Below are 17,463 nucleotides of genomic sequence, written 5' to 3' on the forward strand. Positions count from 1 at the left end.
ACATCCGTAATACGTTGAAAAGTCTTTGCTGGTGGCAGCTGAAAGTAGTTAAGTAATCCCGTGTGTCAAAAGTGACCCCGTACGGCGCGTGTGGCAGTTCTCAAATTGGCGTATTTGTGGAATTGGCCGGCAGGGTCGTCACACTGTATACACATATATATTTATATGTCTGTGTGTGTGTGTGTGTGTGTGTGTGTATCTATCTATCTATATGAGTCCATGCAATACAAGACAGCGGCACTCAGAGTCTTCCAGCAAAAGTGACGTGTATTTCACATCTAAAACTCCAACGTTTCAGGGCGCACTGGCCCCTTTGTCAAGGCGAATAACTAAAGTGAACTCGTTATTCGGAAGACTGTAAGTGCCGCTGTCTTGTATTGCATGGACTCTATTTAAAGTTAAACAGAGGATATCGGTGTGTCTAGGATATTTGGGAAAAGTGCTGGTCCACCACCTAATTATATATATATTGAGTGCTGCCTGAGTCCTTTCTACGGGGTACCTATATAGAGATGCAGTATCTATCTATCTATCTATCTATCTATCTATCTATCTATCTATCTATCTAATCTATATATATATATATATCTTAAAGAAATAAGGATGCACTCACCAGACTTCTTCAAAAGTACAAAAACGAGCCTTTAATGTCACCAGCACATACTCACAAGGTCATGGTCAACGTTTCGGCTCACCACAGAGCCTTTTTCAAGACCAGATTACCAGATGCCATCTCCCTTGCACTGATCTAAATGCATGGGCCATATATACCCTCACTGTGGTCACGCCCCCTCACTCACCAATTAACTCCAAAAGTTATCAATCTATAGGGTTAAAGATGCCAGCAGCATAGCACACTGAGAGCAAGCCAGCACAGATTTCCACATATGTCAAAAACCCAGAGCGGGCTCAAAAAAGCACCTTGTTGCCAGTTAAAACATTCAAAGTCCGCCGGTGGAACGCACGCCGGACTCCTGGAACGCACCAGACTTCCGGTCCGGTGCACGTCACTTCTTGTATCTGATCATGTAGACCCGGTTGAACGCACGCGCGGGCTGTGAAGCGCATCGCGCTTCCTGTCCAGCCAGCGTCACTTCCTTTGTGTAATATACTATCTAATCAGCGTTGCTAGGTAACGGTCCGGCCGGTAATAAACATGAACGATGTCATTTTATACGTTAATAGCATACCTAAAATATAAATAAATACTGGACTACCCATTACAATCTCATTCATAGTGCTGAACAAAGTGACTAATGTTTAAAGATATGGAAACCATTACTGGGCTATTTAGTTTATAACCACATACATATACCAAACCTCCTCTATTACTTATATAATAAGGCTATAAAGGTACCTGCCAACCCCATACATATAATCGACCCGCCTACAGACAGTACTCCTTGATGCTGGCAACAAGTGTATAATGCCTGAACCAAACTACTCCATGTGCTTTGCTGCTTACATCACTGAATCATGATCAAAGCCTTTCTATAGCAACCCAGTGATCCACAAGCGTAGTATATATGGCCCTATCAGGACAATGGTCAAAAACATGAATGTATTATGCTATTAATATGCTGTTAATTTAATTAGCATAATACATTTTGTACTTTTGAAGAAGTCTGGTGAGTGCATCCTTATTTCTTGAAGATATATTTGGGACTTTGTCTGGATTGGACTTTGCTCTGGATTTGGCACCCCAGCTGTTGTATGAAAAGGATTTGTGAGTGCGGCTTCCATATCTTCATTATATATATATATTTTTTTTCTCCCCCCATTATTTATTTATTACCAGTTATTTATATAGCGCACACATATTCTGCAACGCTTTACAGAGACTATTTGCCCATTCACATCAGTCCCTGCCCCAGTGGAGCTTACAATCTATATTCCCTATCACATGTACACACAGACACATACAAGCTAGGGTTAATTTTTTTTTTTTTTTGGGAGCCAATTAACCTAGCAGTATATTTTTGGATTGTGGGAGGAATATGGAGTACCCGGAGGAAACCCACGCAAATACGGGCAGAATATACAAACTCCGCACAGTTAGGGCCATGGTGGGAATTGAACCCATGACCTCAGTGCTGTGAGGCAGTAATGCTCACCATTACACCACCGTACTGCCTTAATCTGCCTATATCTTTATTAGGGGCCCCACTATCTGAAGTGCACCGGGCCCCCCACAGCCTTAATATGGCTCTGATGGGGACTGTCTGTCTAATGTGTATAAACAGGGACTGCCTGTCTAATGTGTAAAAAAGGGGACTGTCTGTCTAATGTGTAAAAAGGGGGACTGCCTGTCTGATGTGTAAAAAGGCGGACTGCCTGTCTGATGTGTAAAAGGGAGGACTGCCTGTCTAATGTGTAAAAATGGGGACTGCCTGTCTAATGTGTAAAAAGGGGGACTGCCTGTCTATTGTGAAAAAGGGGGACTGTCTGATGTGTAAAAAGGGGGACTGTCCGATGTGTAAAAAGTGGTCTCTGCCTGCCTAATGTGTAAAAAGGGGGATTCTGCTTGCCTAATGTGTAAAAAGGGGGACTCTGCCTGCCGTAATGTGTAAAAAAGCGGGACTCTGCTTTCCGTAATGTGTAAAAAAAAGGTGGACTCTGCCTGCCGTAATGTGTAAAAAGAGACTCTACTTGGCGTAATGTGTGACAGGGGCTCTACCTGGTGTAATGTGTATACGTGGCACTACTGTGCAGCGTAATTTGAATGGAGACTTCTGCACAGCGTAATATGAATTAGTATTATGTTGTTGCCACACCCCCTTCCCCATGAAGCCATGCCCCTATATTTTGGTTGTGCACCTACAGCGCGCACTGGCACCATATTGTATAGGAATAGGGGGCACTGATGTGTCTTGCACACAGTGCTAAAATGTCTAGTTACGGCACTGGCAGACGCTGAGTCTAAGAAAGGGGTAGAGAACCTTCCATTTACAGGTGATGCCTTGTTTGGGGTAGAACTGAACAAGTGGATATCTCAGGCGACTGCAGGTAAATCTACATATCTGCCGTCTGCTGTGTCACCTGCTAGACGTCCCTATCCTGGGCCCTCTTTGCAGTCCTTTCATGTGGCCAGATTTAGAGGCAGAGCCAGAGGTGCCTCCAATGCTGCTAGAGGACCTCGCGGTAAGGCCCGTAAACCAGCGGCTGCTGGAATTTTGGACCAGGCCTCTGGATCCTCTACCACAAAGCCCTCCGCATGATGTGCGGCCCCAGCAGCAAGGCAATTTTCAGGTAGGTGCTGGTCTTCAACACTTCGCCCACATATGTGCAGAATCCTGCCGGGATCCTTGGGTGAGGGATCTTCTATCCCATGGGTACCGGCTGGAATTCCAGGAACTCCCTCCTCTCAGATTCTTCAGGTCGGGCTTACCAGCTTCACCTATAGCAAGAGTAGCCTTGCAAGAGGCAGTTCAAAAACTGCTTTCAACGGGAGTTATTGTTCCAGTACCTCCTCAACTCCACACAAAGGGGTTTTATTCAAGCCTCTTTGTAGTCCTGAAACCAGACGGCTCTGTACTGCCGATCCTGGACCTCAAATCCCTGAACCCTTATCTTAGAGCAGGCATGTCCAAACTGCGGCCCTCCAGCTGTTGAGAAACTACACATCCCAGCATGCCCTGACACAGCTTTAGCATTCTCTGACAGCAAAACTGCGTCAGGGCATGCTGGGATATGTAGTTTCACAACAGCTGGAGGGCCGCAGTTTGGACATGCCTGTCTTAGAGTGTTCGAATTCAAGATAGAATCACTGAGAGCAGTGAAAGCAAGTCTGGAGGAGGGGGAGTTCCTGGTATCCCTGGATGTAAAAGATGCATACTGTACCTGCATATCCCAATATGGCCCCCTCACCAAGCGTTCCAAGATGTTCAGGACAAATCAAAGCTATTATTTCTCGTAACTATAAAGTACTTAAACAGGATACTATATTAGGAAAATTATTGCCAAATAATGTACAAGTGATTTATAAGAAAAATAAAAAACTAAAAACCATCTTAGCACCCAGCCACCTTAAAACAACGTAGGATAATACTAAGATTCCAGACCATAATTGGTTAGTACAGAGACCACGTGGTTTTTATAGATGTGGCAAAACAAGATGCACTATGTGTTCCTATATGCCCAGAAAAACCACATCCATACATTTGCCATTAAATAATGAAGAGTATATATTACAATCCTTCATGAATTGCGACTCAAGATACGCTATCTATCTTCTCAAATGTGGGTGTGGCCTATGCTATTTTGGAAGAACCACAAGACCCCTCCACACAAGATTTATGGAACATCGTCGCATTATTATGAAGAATTGCACCACACATAGTGTCTCATGACATTTTAATGACGTGCATTCTAATGACCCCAGCAGTCTTACTGTAATGTGTCTGGAATCTGTCGCACCAACAGCCAGAGGTGGCGACCGGTTCAACAAATTATGCAGTAGAGAGGTTTATTGGATGTTGAAATATAATTCTTTATATCCCGATGGACTTAATGAAACAATTGAGCTCAACTCAGTATTGTAGACAGGAAAACGCCCTTTTTCATGTCATACGATCATATGGTATAGGAGTACTATTGTCATATTATAGGTCCCTATTACTGATTAAGTACCCTATAACTATTATAGAAACCCTAACAATATATCTTCTTTCATCCTTTACACGGATGAATCTGATATTTAATATTGGATCATGCTATATTTGATTCCTTGGTTTTTTATTATAAGATTCGTAGTATCTACTAGTGATGTGCACCGGACATTTTTCAGGGTTTTGTGTTTTGGTTTTGGATTCGGTTCCGCGGCCGTGTTTTGGATTCGGACGCGTTTTGGCAAAACCTCACCGAATTTTTTTTGTCGGATTCGGGTGTTTTTTTTTCAAAAAACCCTAAAAAACAGCTTAAATCATAGAATTTGGGGGTCATTTTGATCCCATAGTATTATTAACCTCAATTACCATAATTTCCACTCATTTCCAGTCTATTCTGAACACCTCACACCTCACAATATTATTTTTAGTCCTACAATTTGCACCGAGGTCGCTGGATGGCTAAGCTAAGCGACACAAGTGGCCGACACAAACACCTGGCCCATCTAGGAGTGGCACTGCAGTGTCAAGACAGGATGGCACTTCAAAAAAATTGTCCCCAAACAGCACATGATGCAAAGAAAAAAAGAGGCGCACCAAGGTCGCTGTGTGACTAAGATAAGCGACACAAGTGGCCGACACAAACACCTGGCTCATCTAGGAGTGGCACTGCAGTGTGAGAATGCACAGTAAGGTACAAACTCAATATAAGCACTCCCATCTGATGTAATGAGAGGGAGCTGAGCCCACACATTGCCCCACATCAGCTGGATACCTGCTTTTCTTCTCTACCCCCATCTTTTACTGGCAGTGCCAATGTAGGTGGGTCTCAGCAGCCATTTCTCTCCTGTCACTTGCCCGCTGGCTTATCTTTCATCTCAGGAGCCACAGGCGGAGGACGAGGAGGGGGCTTCAGAGACACCGAGGGTGAGCCAAGGAGGACCGAAGACCAGACAGTAGCGCCAGGACAAGCCGGAAAAGGAGACTCTGAACTCGGTGGCAGGCAGGGGACCCGGGTCTGCAGACCTCTCCCCTGGAACACGGACAGGGCTCCTATGCTGGGTGCTCTCACCTCATTCCGGTGTGCGGGGCTGGTAACACAGCGGGGGAAAATGGGTGCAGGGTAGGGTGGGAGCTCACTGTGTCCTTCCGGCATTTTCTTAGCATCAGCGTGGATTGGTGCATCATAGCTAGAGGCACGCCCCCCAGTGCTGAGGCATGCCTCACATTGCTCATTTTCTAAGCAGTATTATTGGTCACAGTGTGGCCCCGCCCCACTCTGCACACTGTGACAGGCAATGTCAAACTATGCGAGATGAGGCTGAGCTGTTGTGGCCTCAACTCTCTTCTATCCCAGCCATTCAAGGGAGGCCTGTAAAATCTAGCAAGTTGTAACTATAAAAATGATTGCTGTAATCAGTGGCGTAACTAGAAATTTTTCTCCCCCAAGCCAAAAAATTCTTCGGCGCCCCCCCCCCCCCTTCATGCTCCATAATTGGGAGCAAGAAAGGGATAAATATGCGCGCGCCAAAAAAAGGGGCGTGGTTTTGTTGGCATGGGCGTGGTTTCATATAAAGGGGCGTGGCATTGCAGGAAAAGACTACCTTATACCCCAGTTTTGCAACCTGCACGCCCATACGTTGGCCACCACAGGAAAGAAAAATAATCCTGATTCATGCCCCTTACATTATTTGTCATTTTTCCTCCTTATAGTAATGCCCAGTATACATTATGCCACATACTGCAATGGCCCTTAGACATTATGCCGCACACAATAATGCACATGACACAATATGCACACACTGTAATGCCCCCGACACATTATGCCACACAACGTAATGCCTGTGACACATTATGCCACACACCGTAATGCCTGTGACACATTATGACAGGAATCGCAATGCCCGTTATACATTATGCTACACACTGCAATGCCCCTGATACATTATAGCACATACAATGTCTGTGACACATTATGACACACACCGCAATGTCCGTGATACATTATGCCACACACTGCAATGACCCTGAGACATTATACCACATATCACAATGCCCGCGATATAGTATACCATACACCGTAATGCCTGTGACACATTATGACACACACCGCAATGTCCGTGATACGTTATGCCACACACCGTAATGCCCATTACACATTAAGTCCTACAGTAAGGCTTCTAATTACTTTTCAATTACCTGCTCGTTGTCAGGGGTTTCATGCACTGGGTGTCATGCTCGTTGCCAGGGGTTTCATGCTCTTGGTTCCATGCACGGTGCCAGGGGTTTTCATGCTCAGGGTGTCATGCTCGTTGCCAGGGGTTTCATGCACTGGGTGTCATGCTCGTTGCCAGGTGTTTCAAGCACTGGGTGTCATGCTCGTTGCCAGGTGTTTCATGCACTGGGTGTCATGCTCGTTGCTAGGAGGTAGTCCTTGTTGCTAGGGCTGTGCTCCCAGTGCCACATATGTCCCCAGTGCCAGATATTCCCCCCCAGTGCCATATATGCCCCCAGTGCTAGATATTCCCCTCGTGCCATATATGCCCCCAGTGCCAGATATTCCCCCCCCCCGTGCCATATATGCCCCCAGTGCCAGATATTCACCCCCAGTGCCATATATGCCCCAGTGCCAGATATTCCCCCCAGTGCCATATATGCCCCAGTGCCAGATATTCCCCCCAGTGCCAGATATTCCCCCCCAGTGCCATATATGCCCCCAGTGCCAGATATTCCCCCCCAGTGCCATATATGCCCCAGTGCCAGATATTCCCCCCAGTGCCATATATGCCCCAGTGCCAGATATTCCCCCCAGTGCCAGATATTCCCCCCCCCAGTGCCAGATATTCCCCCCAGTGCCAGATATTCCCCCCCCAGTGCCATATATGCCCCCAGTGCCAGATATCCCCCCCCCCCCCCCCCCCCGCTTTTTGGAGGGACACGGAGGGCACAGCTCACCTCTCCTGTGTCCCTCCTGCTGCATCATCTCCGGCGGCCGCGGGTCTAATAGGGGGAAGTGCCGGTTCGTGAGCCAATTAGAGCTCACGGACGGCACTTTCCCCTATTAGACCCGCGGCCGCCGGAGATGATGCAGCAGGAGGGACACAGGGAGGCGCGCTGTGCCCTCTGTGTCCCTCCAAAAAGCGGCGGAGGGAAGGAGACTGCAGACTGACATGCGGACGCTCGTCCGCATGTCAGTCTGCTGTAAATCAGTGGCGCCCCCGCAGCCCCTCGCCCCCAAGCCACCGCGAGGGCTGCGGGGGCAGTAGTTACGCCACTGGCTGTAATACAAAGATGCTTATAAGCTACATTTTTATAGTGATATAGTCAAAACTCTGGAGTATGACAAGCAGTATTACAGGGGAGGCCTCCCCTGACTGCACGTCCCTGATTTGAACTACAGTAGCCCTATCGAGCACCTCTCAGTTCCAGAGGATAAGGCTCCATCCTTACTCCTGCACCCATATATCCTCTTGTACTTGTTTGTGTTTCAGACCTCAGCATGTTAGATCATTCTTCTGATTACTGATTTAGTACTACATGTTCGCTACTAAAACAAAGGTGTTATATTTTAAGAAGCCTGACTTTGCAGAGATGGGGGGATGTGTTAGTGATTCATTGGCAGATTGGAGAAACTTGGAAGGAGTGCAGGAGAGGTGGGAAAAAGATAAAAAGTGCAATACTTAAGGCACCAGACCTTTGTATCAAAAGGGTTAGGAAAAACACCAGGAAAAGGAAGCCAGTGTGGTTTACAAAAGGACGTAGTAACTAGTGTGAAAGCAAAAAAAGATGGCCTTTAGAAAATATAGGCAGATGCAAAATAATGAGGACAAAGAGGTGTATATTGGCCCTCATTCCGAGTTGTTCGCTCGCAAGCTGCTTTTAGCAGCATTGCACACGCTAGGCCGCCGCCTACTGGGAGTGAATCTTAGCTTAGCAAAATTGCGAACGAAAGATTCTCAAAATTGCGAATAGAAATTTCTTAGCAGTTTCTGAGTAGCTCAACACTTACTCTGCCACTGCGATCAGTTCAGTCAGTTTCGTTCCTTATTTGAAGTCACAAACACACCCAGCGTTCGCCAAGACACTCCCCCGTTTCTCCAGCCACTCCCGCGTTTTTCCCAGAAACGGCAGCGTTTTTTCACACACACCCAGAAAACGGACAGTTTCCGCCCTGATAAAGCTAAATATTTACCTTTTAACATAAGCTATTTACTAATACCGTGAAGCCGTAATGGCCGCTAAACCTCGTGCACGTGCTACGTACTTTGTACGCTATTTGCGTACAAAGACCTCACACGTGGTACGCAAGTTACGTACACACGCTGCGCTGGGTGTACGGAATACACACAGCGAGCGTACACACAGACAGTAACCTTTATAAACTTTAAACACAGAATATGCTTACACTGTAAACCTTAATACCGTGGTACTATAATGGTGTAACACTGAACCTTTGTGAGTATGCAAGCTGTTTGAGCAATTGAGATGATCTGAAACCCTTAGCACTTATATGGTGAATCACACAAACACTTGTTAAGGTTCCAACACCTTACCAGATGATTTTTAGTAAGTAAAAGGGAAAAGAATACAGATTACAGTTTATACACTACAGACCTAACATTAATACCTAAACAGAATAACTAGACAAAAATATACACAATGGCGAACGAACGCAAACACAAATACATAGACTAAGTATGAATGGCTTACATTAAACAGGTAACAAAGTGACCACAGAGAAACATACCATACGGGGGAACACTCGCTAGCGCAACCGGATCCAGTCCTCCAATTATCCGACTGATAGTTGTTGATGAGAGAGAGTACTGGCCGGTCAGGGGACAGTGGCCTTTATATACACAACATACAGTACACTACAAAGGGCCCTACAATCTCATTGTTCATTGGACACAGGAATGTCTCTCTGCATTAAAACAAAAGGTCATAGGTGGATTTGAACAGGTGGGCTGTGACTATTTCAAACTGCTCAGGTGGGAAATATCCACAGGATTCCCGCCGCATGGATAATGAACTGCAAATACAGTAAATGTCCATAAACTTCTTATAGACATAACTATACGCAGGAGCGATTAATCTCTTCCTAACCAACACCGGAATGTTTCTAATAAAATACTCTTCAGTTAGGTACTAGACACCACTGTTCAACCTTTGTCAGACCCTTCGTATCATGCAAAGAGGAATTCCCATGTCCACGAACCATTTACATTAAACATACTTGCAGACATTATTAAAGGGAATATTATCTACAAAACGCACTATTTTTGTTAACTATATTATAAACGAGTCGCCCGCTACAAGCTCATAAACTCTACCGTAAATACGCATATACCGCGCGTAATCGCCGGAGCGAGTGTACGCAATTTGCTGACATGTGCACGTACGGCAGACTGAATGCACGAGCAGCGGGCATGTGCATGGGGTTAGTATATGGCAATGTGAAGCACGATATTTTTCGACTTTGACAGTCCACCCTTTGGCAGTCAACAATAACTGCCACTTTCTAAACAATTCAAACAGAAAAATATATGTCATCATGTAAATACCTTTTTATGATTGGGTAGAGGGAGGAGAGGAGAAGGTGGGAAAGATATAACCTAGTGAGATAGTAAAAGCATGTGTGTATGAGATCCATGTCTGAGGGGTCATGTATCATCGTGCTGTACGTGTTCTAAATCAAGCTTCGAGGTATTGCGAAGTATACATTTGAATCCTTCTTATCCCGTATTAAGGGTCTGTGGATGGGCTGTCAAACTTTACCGAGCTTTTTTTTCCGGCTTTTGGTTGCAACAAATGGGGTGCACATTAGTTGATGATACATGAAGGGGGAGAGTATGTGGATGCTAGTATGTGAATATCACCTGTCGACTATGTGGAATACTACCTGGAAGTTGTAGAGATGAAGATAAGAAACAATCGTTATAAATGCAGTCATATAACTATGTGAGTTTTAGTAGACAGTCGCCGATTGGGGTCTTGTTGAGGTCTTGTCTGATGTACGTGTTGTCTGATGTCTCGCGGTGCTTTTGCTGTAAGTGGTGAGTAAAAGCTTTTCCAGTGTCCATAAAATTACAGTCTCTAAAGTATTGGGTTTCCAGTGGATAGTTAAAGTCACTAAAAGTATTGGGTGTCTGTGACACAGTTCATCAATGGTCTGTATAAAGGAGGTTGTCAAATTCTTCTTCCAAGTGGATGTCCTTGTACCTTGGAGGAAAACAAAGGAGAAACGGGTGAAAGAAATGGACCGTGGAATCACATTTTCATCACAACATTGTCTCTATTGACGGATCATAAATTAAATTAGTTGTTATTATTACAGTGTCGTCGCTCCTCAGACTCATCACTCTGGTACTACGTTTACACTTCGTTAAAGTCCGAACGCATCTAAATATCAGACCAATCAATATGACGACTCCCAGAATACACAAGAGAAATTTCCCTACATCCATGATGACGCTCTGAGCCCATTCTCCTAAACCAGAGAACCAATTTCGTGGGTTCAACCATGACACCCAGCCGGTCAGTTCATTACCCACAGCAGCGAGAGTAAGATTATGCCTCCTTCGAAACTCCCACTTTAATTGCAAAATGTCATCCATCTTTTGGTCTATGACCTCGGCCGGGTCCTCAGTGCTGTTTGTAATATACGTGCAACACTTTACACCATACTGAGTTGCTAGGGTAACACAATACCCGCCTGTCACTGCTGTGAGGTAATTGAGAATCATCCTATGCTGAACGAGCTCTGTTTTGTAGGCTTGTAGCTCTCTCCCAGTATACCTGAACGTGTCGTCATACATTTCGGTGATATTGTCTATCAGGTTCGCAAGTGCGTTTATATACCTAAAGTTTATCACTCCTCTGGCAGTACGAGTGATATCTAACGCGAGTAGGAATTGAAACCCGGTGGATTCATGGATCAGAACAGAGGCCGGATGCTCTGTCCTCTCTATCAGGTGCCTTTTAACAACGTGCTCGTAATGAGTGTGAGTATAAGGAGCTTGGGCACCGCGGTGAATGTCTTTCATTTTGTTATGGGATACAGTCATTACTTCAGGCAGTACCTTTCCAATGTAACACAATCCCTCTGAGTTTGGGGCGAGCCACTTATACGCCTTCCTCCCGCATATGAAATATGCATCATCGGGGAGAACATATGGGATGGAGTATGACATAACCATGTTACAAACTTTCCATGTGAAATCTCCTAACCCTAATTCTCCCATCTGTCTAGTACACGTATCCGGTTGTACGATATGTGCACAGTATCCTGGTGATACTTCTCCAACTCGCATGATCCTACTTCCTAGAGTGTACCTATACCGGAAATATTTTCCACTGTCGGCTATTTGGCGTATAAGTTCTGAGTCTAGGGGCATTTTGTCGGCTCTGTGTGAGAATGTCATGGTTTGGTTGTTCCATGACACTTCCCAATTTCCCGGCTTTCGGGGATTGGAAATGTTAAAACATATTAGGGACCTATCTACATGGTATTGGTGGAGCTTTAAACTAGGAGGACTAGAAATATTAAATCTCTTGTCCACCGGTCTCCCGCCCTTTAACTCAAGTACCTCATCTACCGTTAAAGGATATGGCACTAGTCCTGACTTTCTATGGCCTTGAGGTACTTGCGAGCATACCCAACAGTCTGTCTGATTTAACACTTTACCCACCAATGAGTGATATTCACTCAATGGATGCCGGTCCATGTTGATATTAAAACTGGACTGACATTCCTTGATGCAATCGTCCTCAACTATATTTTTACAATTTCTACAGATGCAGTTCTCTTCAGCTAACAATCCTTCACAATGTCTACTAATGTCATGGCTACCAGATCGTTTTCTGATACTCGCCTTTGCTCGGTGATTGTGTTGCTCTGGAAATTCTACGCCTCCATCCTGATCATCAGATCCCATTCCAGATCCCTCTTTGGCCTCTCTGGTACTCTCACCGAAACAGACTGCTCTGGTCAACAACAGGGTCAACAGGAAAATCCGGAACACAGTCTCCTGGGGTAAGTCCGTCTTAGAGGAGGAAAAGGAGAAGAGTAAGAAGGGGGAAGAAGAATAGGAGGGAGATGGGAACTGGAGAAAATAACAAAAGGGAAAAAGAAATCTTGGCTCGACAACCGCCTCCGATCTTATTGTTTTCAGCGCTCAGGTGCCGTCTCAACCTTCCTGGAACAGACACTCTAACGATACAATTTCCTCTACCGTCTGTTCTTTGTCACGGGACCTCTCTGGGTCAGTGACCTTCTTACAGTGAGACAAATGGACCCAAGTCTCTCTCTCGGCAACCTTTAACGCTGTCGTGCTGGTCAGTAAGACTTGACATGGTCCTTCCCATCTGTCAATAAGGCAACCTGAGCGTAGAAAATTTTGAATCATTACATAATCCCCAAGTTCAATGTCATGACAATTACTGTCTGGCAGATCAGGAATCACTAGCTTTAGGTTGTCATTTTGATTCTTTAACTGCTTACTCATCTTAACCAGATACTTTACAGTTACTTCATTGTTACATTTCAAATCATCCTGGGGGTCAATCATTACATGAGGTTGTCGACCAAACAGAATCTCAAAGGGAGACAGATTAAGAGGGGACCTGGGAGTGGTTCTGATGCTGTACAATACAATTGGCAAAGCTTCCGGCCACAACAATCCTGTTTCAGCCATCACTTTGCTCAACTTGTTCTTAATAGTGCTGTTTACTCTTTCCACTTTCGCACTCGCCTGGGGGCGATACGGAGTATGCAGCTTACTATTAATTCCCATTAACTTACACATTGCTTGAAAGACGTCACCTGTAAAATGGGTACCCCTATCACTTTCAATTATTCTAGGGATACCATACCTGCACACAAATTCCTGCACAATTTTCTTTGCAGTAAACACAGCGGTATTTGTAGCAGTGGGGAATGCTTCTACGCAATTTGAAAACACATCAATACATACTTTAAATTTCTACAAGGTGGTAATTGTATGAAATCAATTTGTATTACCTGGAAAGGACCATCTGTAGGAGGGATATGGGATGGCTCTGTTGGTATTGCCTTTCCGATATTCTTCCTCAAGCAGGTGAGACATGTCATCGCTCTTTTACCCGCATGGGAAGAAAATCCTGGCGCGCACCAATAAGCTCTTACCAACTTACACATTCCTTCTTTGCCTAGATGAGTCAGCCCATGTGCCGCTTCCGCTAGACTTGGGAGGTATTCTCTGGGTGCCACTGGCTTACCCTGTCCATCTGTCCAGAGTCCTGAGGACTCCTAGCCATATCCTTTTGACCTCCAAACTGCCTTTTCTTGTGGTGAACACAAATTTTGCATTTCACACAATTTCTGTGTGCTTACAGTTTTAAATACCATCAGTTGTGTGGTGTCTGTCTGCATGGGGTTGCTGGCTGCTGATTTAGCAGCTTCGTCTGCTCGGCTGTTACCAAGTGACACTGGGTCTTGGCTGTACATGTGGGCTTTACACTTGATAACAGCCACTCTGTCAGGTTCTTGTATTGCTGCTAAAAGTCTTTTGATGTGTGTTGCATGTGCCACGGGTGTGCCAGCTGCCGTCATGAAATTTCTAAGGCGCCATAGGGCCCCGAAATCATGAACTACTCCAAAGGCGTACCTAGAATCTGTGTAGATATTGGCTGATTTACCTTTAGCCAATTCACATGCTCTGGTTAGGGCGACCAGCTCAGCAACTTGTGCTGAGTGAGGTGGGCCCAGGGGTTCCGCTTCTATGGTACCTTTGTCATCTACGACTGCGTATCCAGTACACAAGTCTCCCGAGTCCGTCTGTCTGTGACAACTACCGTCAGTGTAGAAAGTAAAATCTACACCTTCCAGTGGATTGTCACTGATGTCAGGCCTTGCCGTGAAATTTTGGGTCAAATATTCCATACAATCATGTGAGTCAGTGTCTGTACTAAATCCTCCTTCACCATCACTCTCATCCCCCACCCTTTGTGCCTGTCCAGGCACACCTGGGAGATACGTTGCTGGATTTAGTGCACTGCATCTCTTTATGGTGATGTTTACAGGGGCCATTAGTGCTAATTCCCACCTTGTAAACCGTGCGGATGAGACGTGTCTGGTTTGGGCAGAATTTAATAAGGCTGACACTGCATGAGGTGTATGGATTGTGAGGTTGTGTCCTAGCACTACATCTTCGCTTTTACTTACTAGCAATGCTATTGCTGCAACACTTCGCAAGCATGTGGGGAGGGATCGCGCTACCGTGTCTAGCTGAGCGCTGTAGTAGGCTACCGGCCTGCTGGCATCACCGTGCTTCTGGGTTAAGACACCTGCCGCACATCCAGCATTTTCCGTACCATACAGTTCAAAGGGTTTCCCATAATCTGGCATACCTAATGCTGGTGCCTGCGTTAGGCATTTCTTGAGTCTCTCAAACGCCAGCTCAGACTCATCTGTGTGCGAGATCCGATCTGGTTTGTTTGATGAGACCATCTCCTGCAAAGGTAGAGCCAGTATGGAAAATCCTGGGATCCAGTTACGACAGTACCCACACATTCCTAGGAACGTGCGAATCTGTTGCTGAGTCTGTGGCAGAGTCATGTCGTGAATTGCCTGTACTCTATCAGTAGTGAGGTGTCTCAGTCCTTGTGTCAAACAATGCCCCAAATCTTTTACCTTTGTCTGGCATAATTGCAACTTGTCCTTTGAAACCTTGTGTCCTGTATCAGAAAGATGAAACAGAAGCTGTTTCGTATCTCTCAAGGACGATTCGAGTGAATCAGAACACAGCAGTAAGTCGTCTACATACTGTATTAATATTGATCCGCTCTCAGGTTGAAAGGATTGTAAACAATCATGCAAGGCCTGCGAGAAAATACTTGGGCTGTCGATGAAACCTTGTGGTAAACGAGTCCAGGTGTATTGTACTCCTCTATATGTAAATGCAAACAAATATTGGCTGTCAGGGTGCAGAGGTACCGAGAAGAAGGCGGAGCAGAGGTCAATTACAGTGAAAAATTTGGCAGTGGGAGGGATCTGCATAAGGATGACAGCTGGATTTGGCTCTACGGGGAATTGGCTCTCAACTATTTTGTTGATCCCCCTTAGATCCTGCACTAGCCTGTAACCCATCCCCCCACTCTTTTTAACAGGGAAGACGGGACTATTGGCAGTGCTGGATGTTCTAACCAGAATGCCCTGTTGTAGCAAGCGCTCTATTACTGGGTAAACTCCTAACTCCACCTCCGGCTTCAGAGGATACTGTGGGATTTTTGGAGCTATCCTACCATCTTTAACTTGAACTACTACAGGAGCTACATTTGCCATTAATCCAGTGTCTTGTCCATCCTTGGTCCAAAGTGATTCCGGTATCTGGGAAATCATTTCCTCTACCTTGGACGGACACTTATCTGTAACAGCAGTATGAGTCATTAACTTTTGTGGGGTGTCTAACATATCCTGCACCTCCTGAGCGTGATTCTCAGGTATATCTAAGAATACACCTTCAGGAGTACAATATATGACACATCCCATCTTGCACAGTAAATCTCTACCAAGTAGATTAGTCGGAGCCGATGCAGCTAGCAGAAAAGAATGCTTAGTCTGTAAAGGCCCTATCGTAATCTCTGCTGGTTTGCTTAACGGGTAGTATTGTACTACTCCTGTTACTCCCATGGCTGGAATTGTCTTACCAGTGGTCTTCATACCCACTGTTGAATTTATCACTGATTTGGCCGCCCCCGTATCTACAAGGAAAGGTAGAGATATACCAGCTACATCAATTGTGACCTCGGGTTCACTTCCAAGGCTCGCAATTAATTTTAACTGGCTGCAAACTACAGGTGTGGCCCCACCCCTATTGTAAATTGTGACCTTCCCGCAGCGCATTGGTTGCTACAATATGTGAGGGAGGTAACTGGGAATTTTCAGAGATCTGCCAGTCTCTTTTTGGTGGGTTTCCCTTGCGTGTGGCTCATCACTCCTCCTCTGCGGTCCCTGCTCCCATCTACGTGTGCCATACTTTGCGTCATGCTCAGGTCTACGGGGTCGATATACATTATGTGAGTTTCTATTGGTGCAGTTACGTGCAAAATGTCCTTCCCTATTACAATTGTAACATTTTACCATATACGGCTTACCACCAGGGGTCTGAGATTTAAACTGAGGCGGCCTTGTTGTAAGGGCTTGGATACTTATGGCCATCAGCTTATCACCCTGTGACTCCCTGCGTCTCGTGATGTTCCTGTCGTGCCCGACAGCAGTCTCTCTTAAGGCGGCCACCGACATACCTCTCCAGTTAGGTTGAGTGGTTTGTACCCTATTTCTTAATACCTCCTTTAAACCGTCCATCAGTACGGACACCGCTACCTCTCTATGATGTACATTTGCCTCAATGTCCATGACCCCAGTATATCTAGCCATTTCCTCCAGTGCCCGGTGGAAATGATCAGAAGCAGTTTCTCCTTCCATTTGCTTTATGGAGAAAATTTTGTTCCATTTTACAACGGCTGGGAAATATACTCCTAACTGCAGATTGATCTGTTTAACATTTTCCTAATTGTACTCGTCAGTGAGGGGTACCTCAGCATCCAATTTACAATCTGTAATGAATTTAACAGGGTCAATACTAGAGGGCAGACATGCCCGCAGTAGTGTCCGCCAATCTTTGTTATTGGGTTCAGCGGAGTTACCTAGGTCCTTAATGAACCTTTGACATGCAGCTAGATCTTTTCTGGGATCAGGAAATTCAGACAAAATTGTTCTTAATTCTGCCCGGGACCAGGGACAATGCATTGCAATATTCCTGATGGGCGTGACTCCATTTGCGTCGGTCTTCCCATTGGGGACCGCTATCACTCTAAC

The sequence above is a fragment of the Pseudophryne corroboree genome, chromosome 1 (genome assembly GCF_028390025.1).
Source record: "Pseudophryne corroboree isolate aPseCor3 chromosome 1, aPseCor3.hap2, whole genome shotgun sequence".
NCBI lineage: Eukaryota > Metazoa > Chordata > Amphibia > Anura > Myobatrachidae > Pseudophryne > Pseudophryne corroboree.